The sequence below is a fragment of the Arachis ipaensis genome, chromosome B3, assembly GCF_059453495.1.
Source record: "Arachis ipaensis isolate K30076 ecotype BB chromosome B3, ASM5945349v1, whole genome shotgun sequence".
NCBI lineage: Eukaryota > Viridiplantae > Streptophyta > Magnoliopsida > Fabales > Fabaceae > Arachis > Arachis ipaensis.
In genome coordinates this window covers 72,667,012-72,679,744 of record NC_142438.1, presented here as the reverse complement: position 1 = coordinate 72,679,744, position 12,733 = coordinate 72,667,012, and positions in this window count along the sequence as shown.

Sequence of the window (12,733 nt, the reverse complement as noted above, 5' to 3'; positions counted from 1 at the left end):
ACACAACCCTCAAGACCTCAATTCAAAGTGGTTACATCTCACATACCAACTAAAAATGTGTTGATCAAGAGGATTATGAGAGAAGAGGCTCAAACTGAATTTCATGATCCCTCTCTCAAGGCTCACATGAAATTCTAATAGATTCAATCCCCCTCTCGGTAGTGATTGAATCTTTGAAGCACAAAATCTCTTTCTTAGAAAAACAAACATGATTTCTAATCTCATACTACATAAATCCAAAGACCCCAATATTAGAGTGGTTATATGTCACGTACCAACTCTAAATCAAGAATCAATTTCATTATGCCAAGAGAGCTTAAACTGAACCTTATGATCCCTCTCTCGAGGCTCACATAAGGGTTCTAATAGATCCAAGGATCTTTGAAGAACAAAACTCTCTTGCAAGGATTCTAAAAGATATCCAAGTATGAAATTACAATGAAGAAGAGAAGAAGAAATAAAACATCAATTCAATGGAACTTGAAACAGAGCTCCTTTCCCAAATGCAAAGGGATTTAGATGGTCATTGCTCTCAAATAAAAACTAAATTGCATGAAATTAAAACAGAAATTGAAAATTCAAGAATTCATAAATGAAAATTACAAAGTAAACTAAACTACTACTAATGAAGAAGAAAAGAGGAAGGGAAGAAGAGTGTATGAGGGGAGGGGTCCGAAGACCCACTCCCAATGGAGTGTGCCAATTCACAGAATTCCAAATTGGTCTCCTCCGTATCGAGCATACCTAATTCTATGAAACTAGGCCTTTATATAGGCTTTCCTAAATTACAAATTGAATTGAAATTTAAAGCAAATTACAATCAAATGAAAAATAACTATTCTAGATGATTCTTTTGGCCTTGATTGGTTGAGATTTATGGGCTTTGCTTGCTTGAGGTTGGATGGACTTGGACTAAAATTAATTGACCCAGAATGACACTCCTAGGAGTTGAGACATGGTGAGGGCGTTGCTAACTTGATTTGCAAGTTGGCAACGTGCTCTTCTGCTCCCTGGAGGTCCAAGTCTTTGTTCTTCTTCTTGGGGCTTAAAGGTGACTATAGTTCGAGCTTCAATTTCATACTCCACTATAGACTATTATACATGGTTGGAAAGCTCTAAATGTCAGCTTTCCAATGTAACAGGAAGCACCTCAATTGGGTCTTTGTAGCTCAAGTTATACTCCATTGAAGGGGACAAGGTCAGCCTGCTAGAATCGCAGGCCTTTTTGGCACACACGCCTTTGTATTTGCAAGTTGCCAACGCCTTCAGTTTCTGAGGCTCCAAATGAAGCCAGCTTTTGAAGCTTTAAAAGAATGTCAAACCCATACTATGATATATCATTTAAAAGCTCTGGATGTCTACTTTCCAATTCCGTTTAGAGTGCATCATTTGAAGCTCTACAACTCAAGTTATACTCCATGGAATGTGAATAGGTCAGCTGGCCTTACTACATGTTGATACCATATTCATCTATGCACTTTCGGGGCAAGTTTTCTCCCTCAAATTTAGTGTCCACCATGTATTACCATATATTCTTGGAAAGATCTTGATTCCTACTTTCTAATGCCACTAGAATCACTTCATTTGGAGCTTTGTAGCTCAAGTTATTCTCATTTGAAGGAGGCAAGGTCATGTTGTCCAGAAGCTCAAAGGTGGCGTTGCCAACTTGGTTTAGCAACGTATTTGCTATTCTTTCTGGAATGAAGCTTCCTGTGAAGGGTGTTGTTGTCAAACATGCCTTCACATCCTCAAGTTGGCAACATGCTCTTCATTCCAAGGCTGCCAAGCTTGCTGGCGTTAGAGGCAAACACGCCTTCCTTCCTCCAAGTTGGCAACGTGCACTCTTCATTCTAAGGCTGCCAAGCTTGCTGGCGTTAGAGGAAAATACGCCTTCCTTCTCCCAAGTTGGCAATGTGCATATGGCTTCATTCTTGCTCCAATGCCTTCTTGCTTCATTACCTATCATTAACCAAACACATGCATCAAAGTCTTGCTAAATCACAAGATTTTGCATCATTCATAACATCAAATAATTCTTGCATAAATCTCATGAAAATGCACATAATTAACAATGTTTGATTGAATCAAGGTATGCATACAATTCTCATCCAAATACTTGCTTATTGCCTAAGAAAATGCATAAAACCAACCTAAAGCATACCAAAAAAATGGCTAGTAAAACTAGCCAAGATGCCCTGGCATCACAACACCAAACTTAAATCTTGCTTGTCCCCAAGCAAGAAAGGAACTATGCACAAAGAACTCTCTTAATTGGAATGTATTGAAGAATTGTCATGATGCCTTAGTGGGTGAAGTGATTAAGTGATAGTGGGGTGAACTCCAATTTATATGCTTACGCAAGGATTCCAGTACTCATTAGTCCTTACATTTTGGAAGTCTTAGATCTTAGGACTTTCATTCAAATGATATTATGGAAGTTTCTTTATAGATAATCACCTCGAAGTAGAACTTATTTTCTAGCATTTTTTCCTTTTTGGATTTTGACCTCGACTCTAAGTGTCATGTCTCAAAGCGGCTCTTTAGATAAGCTTTCAATTAATACGCCCAAACCAGTTGGACTAAGGTATTAGGTGTTGAAGCACCCCTTAGGATTTACTTGCTCAAGCCTCTCTCTTTGACACAAATTTACCACAAGCATTTAACTAGGACAATAACTATTTGAGTTCTTGTTTCTTTCTTTTTCTTCCTAGTAATTGATGCTCAGAGCCTTGGGCTTGTCCTTTGTTTTTATTTTTCTTTTGTTTTCTTTTGTTACTGCTTCTTGGATCAATAGATGATTGAGACATTTCATAATACTTCTCTAAACTTCATTTCCTGTCTATTAGCTCCCATGCAAATTTTCACAAACATGCAACCTCAATACACAATTATAAAATCAGAACCTCCACTCCTCTTAATCTTTTGCTTGCCCCAAGATTTATAAAATTTTTCAACATTTTCCTTTCAAAAGAATGGTTTCTTTGTTACATTCTTAGAGATATTGGGTGCAATTAAAATCCAAGATGATAATCATGATATCATAGCAACGTGTTACAAATCATATATCAAATTATGCTTATTCACAAGTAGTAATTACACATGCATACAAAGAAAATAGAAGACAATCATGCAATTTAAAGTGCTGGAAATAAGTAAGAGGAAAAAGGAACTTTACCACCTTATAGTTCATCTTCATTATTGTTGTTACTTTCCTCCTATTCTTCCCCTTCCCACACCAAACTTAGAATGATTGCCTGTCCTCAAGCAACAAATAAAACAGTGGTGATGGGGTTTATGATGGGTCATGAATGTCTTAGAACAATTGAGTGTTAGTAGTACATGTGTTCAAGCAAGCCAAATAAAAAGAATGACAATGAAGGCACAAGAAACAGAGACATTGATTGCAAAAACAAGTGGGGTGTGCATGATACATTGCATGAAAGGTAAGTGGCACACCAAACTTAGTGTAACACTTTCACTTGGAATTGATGCAAGTATCCAGTAAAGATTGGAAACAAATTTTGTTGCATAGCAACACCAAACTTAGAACGCAATCATATGCCAATTTATTTGGAATAAAACTAAGCAAAAGAAACTGTTGTATGTTAATAACACAATCACCAAGAGAAAAGATTGTCACGAGTAAGGGTTTCTTGGTGAGGCATGAACACAAACAGTTGGGGATAATAAAAGAAAGTATTAAAAATAGAGAAATGACTAAAACAGAGAGAAAGAAAAAATGTCTAATCTAGGTAATCAACCACTGGTAGATTGTTAATCACAATTAATCCCCGACAACAGCGCCAAAAACTTGATACGTAAAAAAATTAATTTTCACGTATTTACTACCGGCAAGTATACTGGGTCGCATCAAGTAATAAAACTCATAAGAGTGAGGTCGATCCCACGAGGATTAAAGGATTAAGTAATCAATAGTAAATTGATTATTCTAGTTAGACAATCATTTTGGAGTGATGAGCAAATAACAAGGAATGTAAATGACTAGAAATTAAATGGAAAGCAATAAAGTACAGAGGAAGTAGATAACGTAAAAGTAAAGTGCTGGAAAGTAAAATTGCAAGAAAGTAAAGAACATCAAAGTAAAGTGCAGGGGGAATAAAATGCTGGAAAGTAAAGTACAAGGAAGTAAAATTGTAAGAAAGTAAATGACTGAAAGTAAAGATGGAAGACATAAGGGATTGGAGATGTTGATTCCTCTTGAACGAATGGGTCTCACTCCTTCTCAATCATGTAAGATAGATCCATGGTGGATTATGAGTAATTAAACCCCAATCTCTTGGTGATTTAATTTCTCTTCACATAATCAATTGCCACTCTCGTGATCTAATTGGTCATGAGAAGAGGTAAAGTTCAATTCCTAATCCAAAAACCACACAACCCTCAAGACCTCAATTCAAAGTTGTTATATCTCACATACCAACTAAAAATGTGTTGATCAAGAGGATTATGAGAGAAAAGCCTCAAACTGAATTTCATGATCCCTCTCTCAAGGCTCACATGAAATTCTAATAGATTCAATCCCCCCTCTCGGTGGTGATTGAATCTTTGAAGCACAAAAGCTCTTTCTTAGAAAAACAAACATGATTTCTAATCTCATACTACATAAATCTAAAGACCCCAATATTAGAGTGGTTATATGTCACGTACCAACTCTAAATCAAGAATCAATTTTATTATGCCAAGAGAGCTCAAACTGAACCTTATTATCCGTCTCTCGAGGCTCACATAAGGGTTCTAATAGATCCAAGGATCTTTGAAGAACAAAACTCTCTTGCAAGGATTCTAAAAGATATCCACGTATGAAATTAGAAGGAAGAAGAGAAGAAGAAATAAAACATCAATTCAATGGAACTTGAAACAGAGCTCCATTCCCAAATGCAAAGGGATTTAGATGGTCATTGCTCTCAAACAAGAACTAAATTGCATGAAATTAAAACAGAAATTAAAAATTCAAGAATTCATAAATGAAAATTACAAAGTAAACTAAACTACTACTAAGAAAGAAGAGAAGAGGAAGGGAAGAAGAGTGTATGAGGGGAGGGGTCCGAAGACCCACTCCCAATGGAGTGTGCCAATTCACAGAATTCCAAATTGGTCTCCTCCGTATCGAGCATACCTAATTCTATGAAACTAGGCCTTTATATAGGCTTTCCTAAATTACAAATTGAATTGAAATTTAAAGCAAATTACAATCAAATAAAAATTAACTATTCTAGATGATTCTTTTGGCCTTGATTGGTTGAGATTTATGGGCTTTGCTTGCTTGAGGTTGGATGGACTTGGACTGAAATTAATTGACCCAGAATGACACTCCCAGGGGTTGAGACTTGGTGAGGGCATTGCTAACTTGATTTGTAAGTTGGCAACGTGCTCTTCTGCTCCCTGGAGGTCCAAGTCTTTGTTCTTCTTCTTGGGGCTTAAATATGACTATAGTTCGAGCTTCAATTTCATACTCCACTATAGACTATTATACATGGTTGGAAAGCTTTGAATGTCAGCTTTCCAACGCAACTGAAAGCACCTCGATTGGGTCTCTGTAGCTCAGGTTATGCTCCATTGAAGGGAACAAGGTCAGCTGCCAGAATCGCAGGCGTTTTTGGCACACACGCCTTTGTATTTGCAAGTTGCCAACGCCTTCAGTTTCTGAGGCTCCAAATGAAGCCAGCTTTTGAAGCTTCAAAAGAATGTCAAACCCATACTATGATACATCGTTGGAAAGCTCTGGATGTCGACTTTCCAATGCCATTGAGAGTGCATCATTTGAAGCTCTAAAACTCAAGTTATACTCCATGGAAGGTGAATAGGTCAGCTGGCCTTACTAGAGGTTGATACCATGTTTATCTATGCACTTTCGGGGCAAGTTTCTCCCTCAAATTTAGTGTCCACCATGTAGTTCCATATATGCTTGGAAATCTCTTGATTCCTACTTTCCAATGCCACTAGAATCACCTCATTTGGCACTTTGTAGCTCAAGTTATTCTCATTTGAATGAGGCAAGGTCATGTTGTCCAGAAGCTCAAAGGTGGCATTGCCAACTTGGTTTAGCAACGTGTTTGCTATTCTTTCTGGACTGAAGCTTCCTGTGAAGGGCGTTGTTGTCAAACATGCCTTCACATCCTCAAGTTGGCAACATGCTCTTCATTCCAAGGCTGCTTACGAATGGATTTTAATGTCGGTAAAGAATTTTATAAGAAAATATAATCGCGTTGTATGTATAGCTTCTAAACCAATAGAGAATCCTTTCGTACAAAAGTTTTGTTTGTCACTAAAGCAAACCCAATAAAAGTAAATAACCAAAGTATTTAAACATCGGGTCGTCTTCTCAAGGAATTGCAGGGAGGTATGATTTATTATTGGTTATGTAAAAAGATATATTTTTGGGTTTTTGAAAATAAGGGGCAAGTAATTTAAATGACAAGGAAAATAAATTGATAATGATAAAAATATCTTGGCAAGGTATAAGAGAATTGGATTCTGCTCCCACTTTTAATTAACCCTTGTTAAACAAAGGAAAGTCAAGTGGACAAATTGATTTGATCCTCAGGTCCTAGTCAACTCCTATGGGAAGACTAGAGTTGTTGGAGTACAAATTAATCAGCAAAGAATTCCAATTTCAATCAACAGCTGAGTTTGACAACTCAAGTATTGCTAATTACTTAACCAAAACCAAAATGGGAAAATAAATCTAAATTGAATTGAAATCATTCATAAATAAATTAAAGCAAAATAAAATCTGAAATACCTCAAAATATATTAATTAAGAAAATCATAACATGAATGGTTCATAAGCCAAATTGAAAAGATAAATGACAATTAAAGTAACGGAATAAATAAAAGTAGAAAATAAATTAAAGGAACATTAAACTTGTGATTGTAGAAGCAATCCTAAAATAAGAGAAATCCTAATCCTAAATCCTAAGAGAGAGGAGAGAACCTCTCTCTCTAAAACTACATCTAATCCTAAAATTGTGAATATGAATGTTGTATATGTTAATGGATGCATTCTCCCACTTTATAGCCTCTAATCTATGTTTTCTGGGCCAAAAGCTGGGTCAAAAACAGCCCAGAAATTGCCCCCAGCGATTTCTGGTACATACAAGTCGCTGCAAAGTGACGCGGAAGCGTTGTCCACGCGTTCGCGCGGATTGTGTTTTTGCCAGGTCACGCGTCCGCGTGATCCACGCATTCGCGTCACCTGGCTTCAGGAAAGCTATGGCAAATTATATATCGTTGTGAAGCCCCAGACGTTTGCTTTTCAACACAACTAGAACCGCGTCATTTGGACCTATGTAGCTCAGGTTATGACCGTTTGAGTGCAAAGAGGTCAGGCTGGACAGCTTAGCAATTTCTTCAGTTTCTTGAATTCCTTCCACTTTTGCATGCTTCCTTTCCATCCTCTAAGCCATTCCTGTCCTGTAATCCCTGAAATCACTTAACACACATATCAAGGCATCGAATGGTAATAAGACAAGATTAATATTAGCAAATATAAGGCCAAAGAAGCATGTTTTCAATCATAGTACAAAATCAGGAAGGAGAATGTAAAACATGCATTTTGTATGAACAAGTGTATGAAAGATTGATAAAATCCACTCAATTGAGCACAAGATAAACCATAAAATAGTGGTTTATCAGTTGCCAAGCTTGCTGGCGTTAGAGGCAAACACGCCTTCGTTCCTCCAAGTTGGCAATGTGCACTCTTCATTCCAAGGCTGCCAAGCTTGCTGGCGTTAGAGGCAAACACGCCTTCCTTCTCCCAAGTTGGCAATGTGCATATGGCTTCATTCACTACAAGAAAAAAGGCCTATGGCCACGCTTTTTTCTTGCCACGCTTCAAAAGCGTGGCCAAAAGTGGTCAATGGCCACACTTTTATGAGGGTGGCGGTAGATTAGAGATTTGGCCATTTTTTTTTCCACGCTTCAAAAGCGTGGCGAAAAGGATCAACGGCCACGCTTTTGTAAGGGTGGCAACTGATTAGAGAAACGGCCACATTTTTTTTTTCTGCCACGCTTCAAAAGTGTGGCCATAGAGAGAAACAAGGACGTTTTAAAAGCGTGGCGACAGGGTTTCATTACGGCCTCGCTTACAAAACGTGGCCATATCCTGGTACTCTTTTGGCATGCTTTAAAAGCGTGGCCAAAAGTTTTTTTGCCACGCTTCAAAAGCGTGGCGGTAGAGAGCTACAGGAACGGTTGAACCGGATAGAGAACTGACCGGTTTAAAAGAAACTTCGTCATTTTTGCCAAATTTGCTTACTTTCACTCTTGGTTCTGAAGCTCCTTCGTTTCTTTCTCCCTTTCTCCCTCCGTTTCTTTCATTCACAAAAACTCGCCAAAAAACCCTAGCACTGTAAGCCTACACCACCGCCGCCGCAAGGAGTGGCATACTGCTGTCGTCTGTCTGTCTATCTAGCTTTCCTCGTGCTCTAAGTCTTCAACCCCCGTTCGCTGTCACCGATCGCAGCTGCTTCCTCGAGCTCGGCGTCCGTCGCGTTTGTCTGTTCAGCCGTGCTTCCGCCGCCGTTGGTTGCCATTAACGTTCGCGTCTTCGTTCAGCTATCGTCTTCGTTCGCGCTCTTCGCCGTTCAAGTTTGCTCGGCGTTCACCGTTCGCGTTCACTCGCCGTTCACCGTTCGCGTTCGTGTTCGTCTGGAAGCTACGTTGCCCAGCTTCACTCTCTTGGTTGCTATTTGGTGCACGAAATTGTGATCATCAACAATGGTGCCAAAGGACTTGGAGCTCTCAAACGTGAATCACACTTTGTCACAATTCCGCACAACTAACCAGCAAGTGCACTGGGTCATCCAAGTAATAAACCTTACGTGAGTAAGGGTCGATCCCACAGAGATTGTCGGTTTGAAGCAAGCTATGGTCATCTTGTAAATCTCAGTCAGGCGGATTCAAATGGTTATGGAGTTTAAGGTGATGAAAATAAACATAAAATAAAGATAGAGATACTTATGTAATTCATTGGTGGATTTCAGATAAGCGTATGAAGATGCTTTGTTCCCCTTGAACCTCTGCTTTTCTATTGCCTTCTTCTAATCATTCATACTCCTTTTCATGGCAAGCTTTATGCTGGGCATCACCGTTGTCAATGGCTACATCCCGTCCTCTCAGTGAAAATGGTCCTGATGCTCTGTCACAACATCGGCTAATCAACTGTCGGTTCTCGATCATGTCAGAATAGGATCCACTGATCCTTTTGCGTCTGTCACACGCCCCACAATTGCGAGTTTGAAGCTCGTCACAGTCATCCTTTCCCAGATCCTACTCAGAATACCACAGACAAGGTTTAGACGTTTCTGATCTCAAGAATGGCCGCCAATAATTCTAGCCTATACCACGAAGGTTCCAATCTTAGATTAGAAACCCAAGAGATACACATTCAAGCCATTGCTAGTAGAACAGAGGTGGTTGTCAGGCACATGTTCATAGGTGAGAATGATGATGAGTGTCACGGATAATCACATTCATCAAGTTGAAGAACGAATGAATATCTTGGAGAAGAAATAGACTTGAGTTGAATAGAAAAACAATAGTACTTGTATTAATTCATGAAGAACAGCAGAGCTCCACACCTTAATCTATGGTGTGTAGAAACTCCACCGTTGAAAATACATAAGAACAAGGTCTAGGCATGGCCGTGAGGCCAGCCCCCAAACGTGTCTAAGATAGCATAAGACTTATCAAAGATGAAAATACAATAGCAAAAGGTCCTATTTATAGAGAACTAGTAGCCTAGGGTTTACAGAAATCAGTAATTAATGCAGAAATCTTCTTCCGGACCCCCTTGGTGTGTGCTTGGGTTGAGCATTGAAGCTTCCATGTGTAGAGACTTTTCTTGGAGTTAAACGCCAGCTTTTGTGCCAGTTTTGGAGTTAAACGCCAGAATTCTTGAGCTGACTTGGAACGCCTGTTTGGGCCATTAAATCTCGAGCAAAGCGTGGACTATTATATATTGCTGGAAAGCCCAAGATGTCTACTTTCCAACGCAATTGAGAGCATGCCAATTGGGCTTCTGTAGCTCCAGAAAATCCACTTTGAGTGTAGGGAGGTCAGAATCCAATAGCATCTGCAGTCCTTTTTCAGCCTCTGAATCAGATTTTTGCTCAGGTCCCTCAATTTCAGCCAGAAAATACCTGAAATTACAGAAAAACACACAAACTCATAGTAAAGTCCAGAAAAGTGAATTTTAAATAAAAACTAATAAAAATATAATAAAAACTAATTAAAATATACTAAAAATATACTAAAAACAATGCCAAAAAGCGTATAAATTATCCGCTCATCACAACACCAAACTTAAATTTTTGCTTTTCCCCAAGCAACTGAAAATCAAATAGAATAAAAAGAAGAGAATATACAATGAATTCCAAAAACATCTATGAAGATCAGTATTAATTAGATGAGCGGGGCTTTTAGCTTTTTGCCTCTGAACAATTTTGGCATCTCACTTTATCCTTTGAAGTTCAGAATGATTGGCATCTATAGGAACTCAGAATCTAGATAGTGTTACTGACTCTCCTAGTTAAATATGTTGATTCTTGAACACAGCTACTTTATGAGTCTTGGCCGTGGCCCTAAGCACTTTGTTTTCCATTATTACCACCGGATACATAAATGCCACAGACACATAACTGGGTGAACCTTTTCAGATTGTGACTCAGCTTTGCTAGAGTCCCCAATTAGAGGTGTCCAGGGTACTTAAGCACACTCTTCTTTTTGCTTTGGACCTCGACTTTAACCGCTCAGTCTCAAGTTTTCACTTGACACCTTCACGCCCCAAGCACATGGTTAGGGACAGCTTGGTTTAGCCGTTTAGGCCAGGATTTTATTCCTGTGGACCCTCCTATCCACTGATGCTCAAAGCCTTGGATCCTTTTTCTCACCCTTGCCTTTTGGTTTAAAGGGGTATTGGCTTTTTCTGCTTGCTTTTCTTTCTTTTTTTTTCGGCAAGCTTTTCACTGCTTTTTCTTGCTTCAAGAATCAATTTTATGATTTTTCAGATCATCAGATAACATTTCTCTTTTTCCTTTCATTCTTTCAAGAGCCAACAATTTTAACATTCATAAACAATCAAATTAAAAAATATGCACTGTTCAAGCATTCATTCAGAAAAACAATAGTATTGCCACCACATCAAAATAATTAAACTGTTTTAAAATTTGAAATTCATGCACTTCTTTTTCTTTTTCAATTAAAAACATTTTTCATTTAAGAAAGGTGATGGATTCATTTTTATAGCTTTAAGGCATAGACACTAATGATCATGTAATAAAGACACAAACATAGATAAACATAAAGCATAATTTTCGAAAAACAGGAAAATAAAGAACAAGGAAGTTAAAGAATGGGTCCACCTTAGTGATGGCGGCTTGTTCTTCCTCTTGAAGATCTTATAGAGTGCTTGAGCTCCTCAATGTCTCTTCCTTGCCTTTGTTGCTCCTCTCTCATGGTTCTTTGATCTTCTCTAATTTCATGGAGGAGGATGGAATGCTCTTGGTGCTCCACCCTTAGTTGTCCCATGTTGGAACTTAATTCTCCTAGGAAGGTATTGATTCGCTCCCAATAGTTTCATGGAGGAAAATGCATCCCTTGAGGCATCTCAGGGATTTCATGATGAGGAGTTTCCTCGTGCTCTTGGTGAGGTTCCCTCACTTGCTCCATCCTTTTCTTAGTGATGGGTTTGTCCTCATCAATGAGAATGTCTCCCTCTATGTCAATTCCAACCGAATTGCAAAGGTGACAAATGAGATGAGGGAAGGCTAACCTTGCCAAAGGAGAGGACTTGTCCGCCACCTTGTAGAGTTCTTGGGATATAACCTCATGAACTTCTACTTCCTCTCTAATCATGATGCTATGAATCATGATAGCCCAGTCTATAGTAACTTCAGACCGATTGCTAGTAGGAATGACTGAGCGTTGGATGAACTCCAACCATCCCCTAGCCACGGGCTTGAGGTCATGCCTTCTTAGTTGAACCGGCTTCCCTCTTGAATATCTCTTCTATTGAGCGCCCTCTGCACAGATGTCCATGAGGACTTAGTCCAACCTTTGATCAAAGTTGACCCTTCTTGTGTATGGGTGTGCATCTCCTTGCATCATGGGCAAGTTGAATGCCAATCTTACATTTTCCGGACTAAAATCCAAGTATTTCCCTCGGACCATTGTAAGCCAATTCTTGGGGTCCGGGTTCACACTTTGATCATGGTTCTTGATGATCCATGCATTGGCATAGAACTCTTGAACCATTAAGATTCCGACTTGTTGAATGGGGTTGGTGAGAACTTCCCAACTTCTTCTTCGGATCTCATGTCGGATCTCCGGATACTCATTCTTTTTGAGTTTGAAAGGGACCTCGGGGATCACTTTCTTCTTGGCCACAACTTCATAGATGTGGTCTTGATGCACCCTTGAGAGGAATCTCTCCATCTTCCATGACTCGGAGGTGGAAGCTTTTGCCTTCCCTTTCCTCTTTCTAGAGGTTTCTCCGGCCTTTGGTGCCATAAATGGTTATGGAAAAATAAAAAGTTTTAGCTTTTACCACACCAAACTTAGAAGCTTGCTCGTCCTCGAGCAAAAGAAGAAAGAAGAGAGTAGAGAAAGAAGAAATAGAGGAGATGGAGTGGGCTTTGTGTAAGGGGGAGAAGTGATGTTTAGGTTGTGTGAAAATGAAGGAGTGAAAATGGGTTTTATGAAGGATGAATGT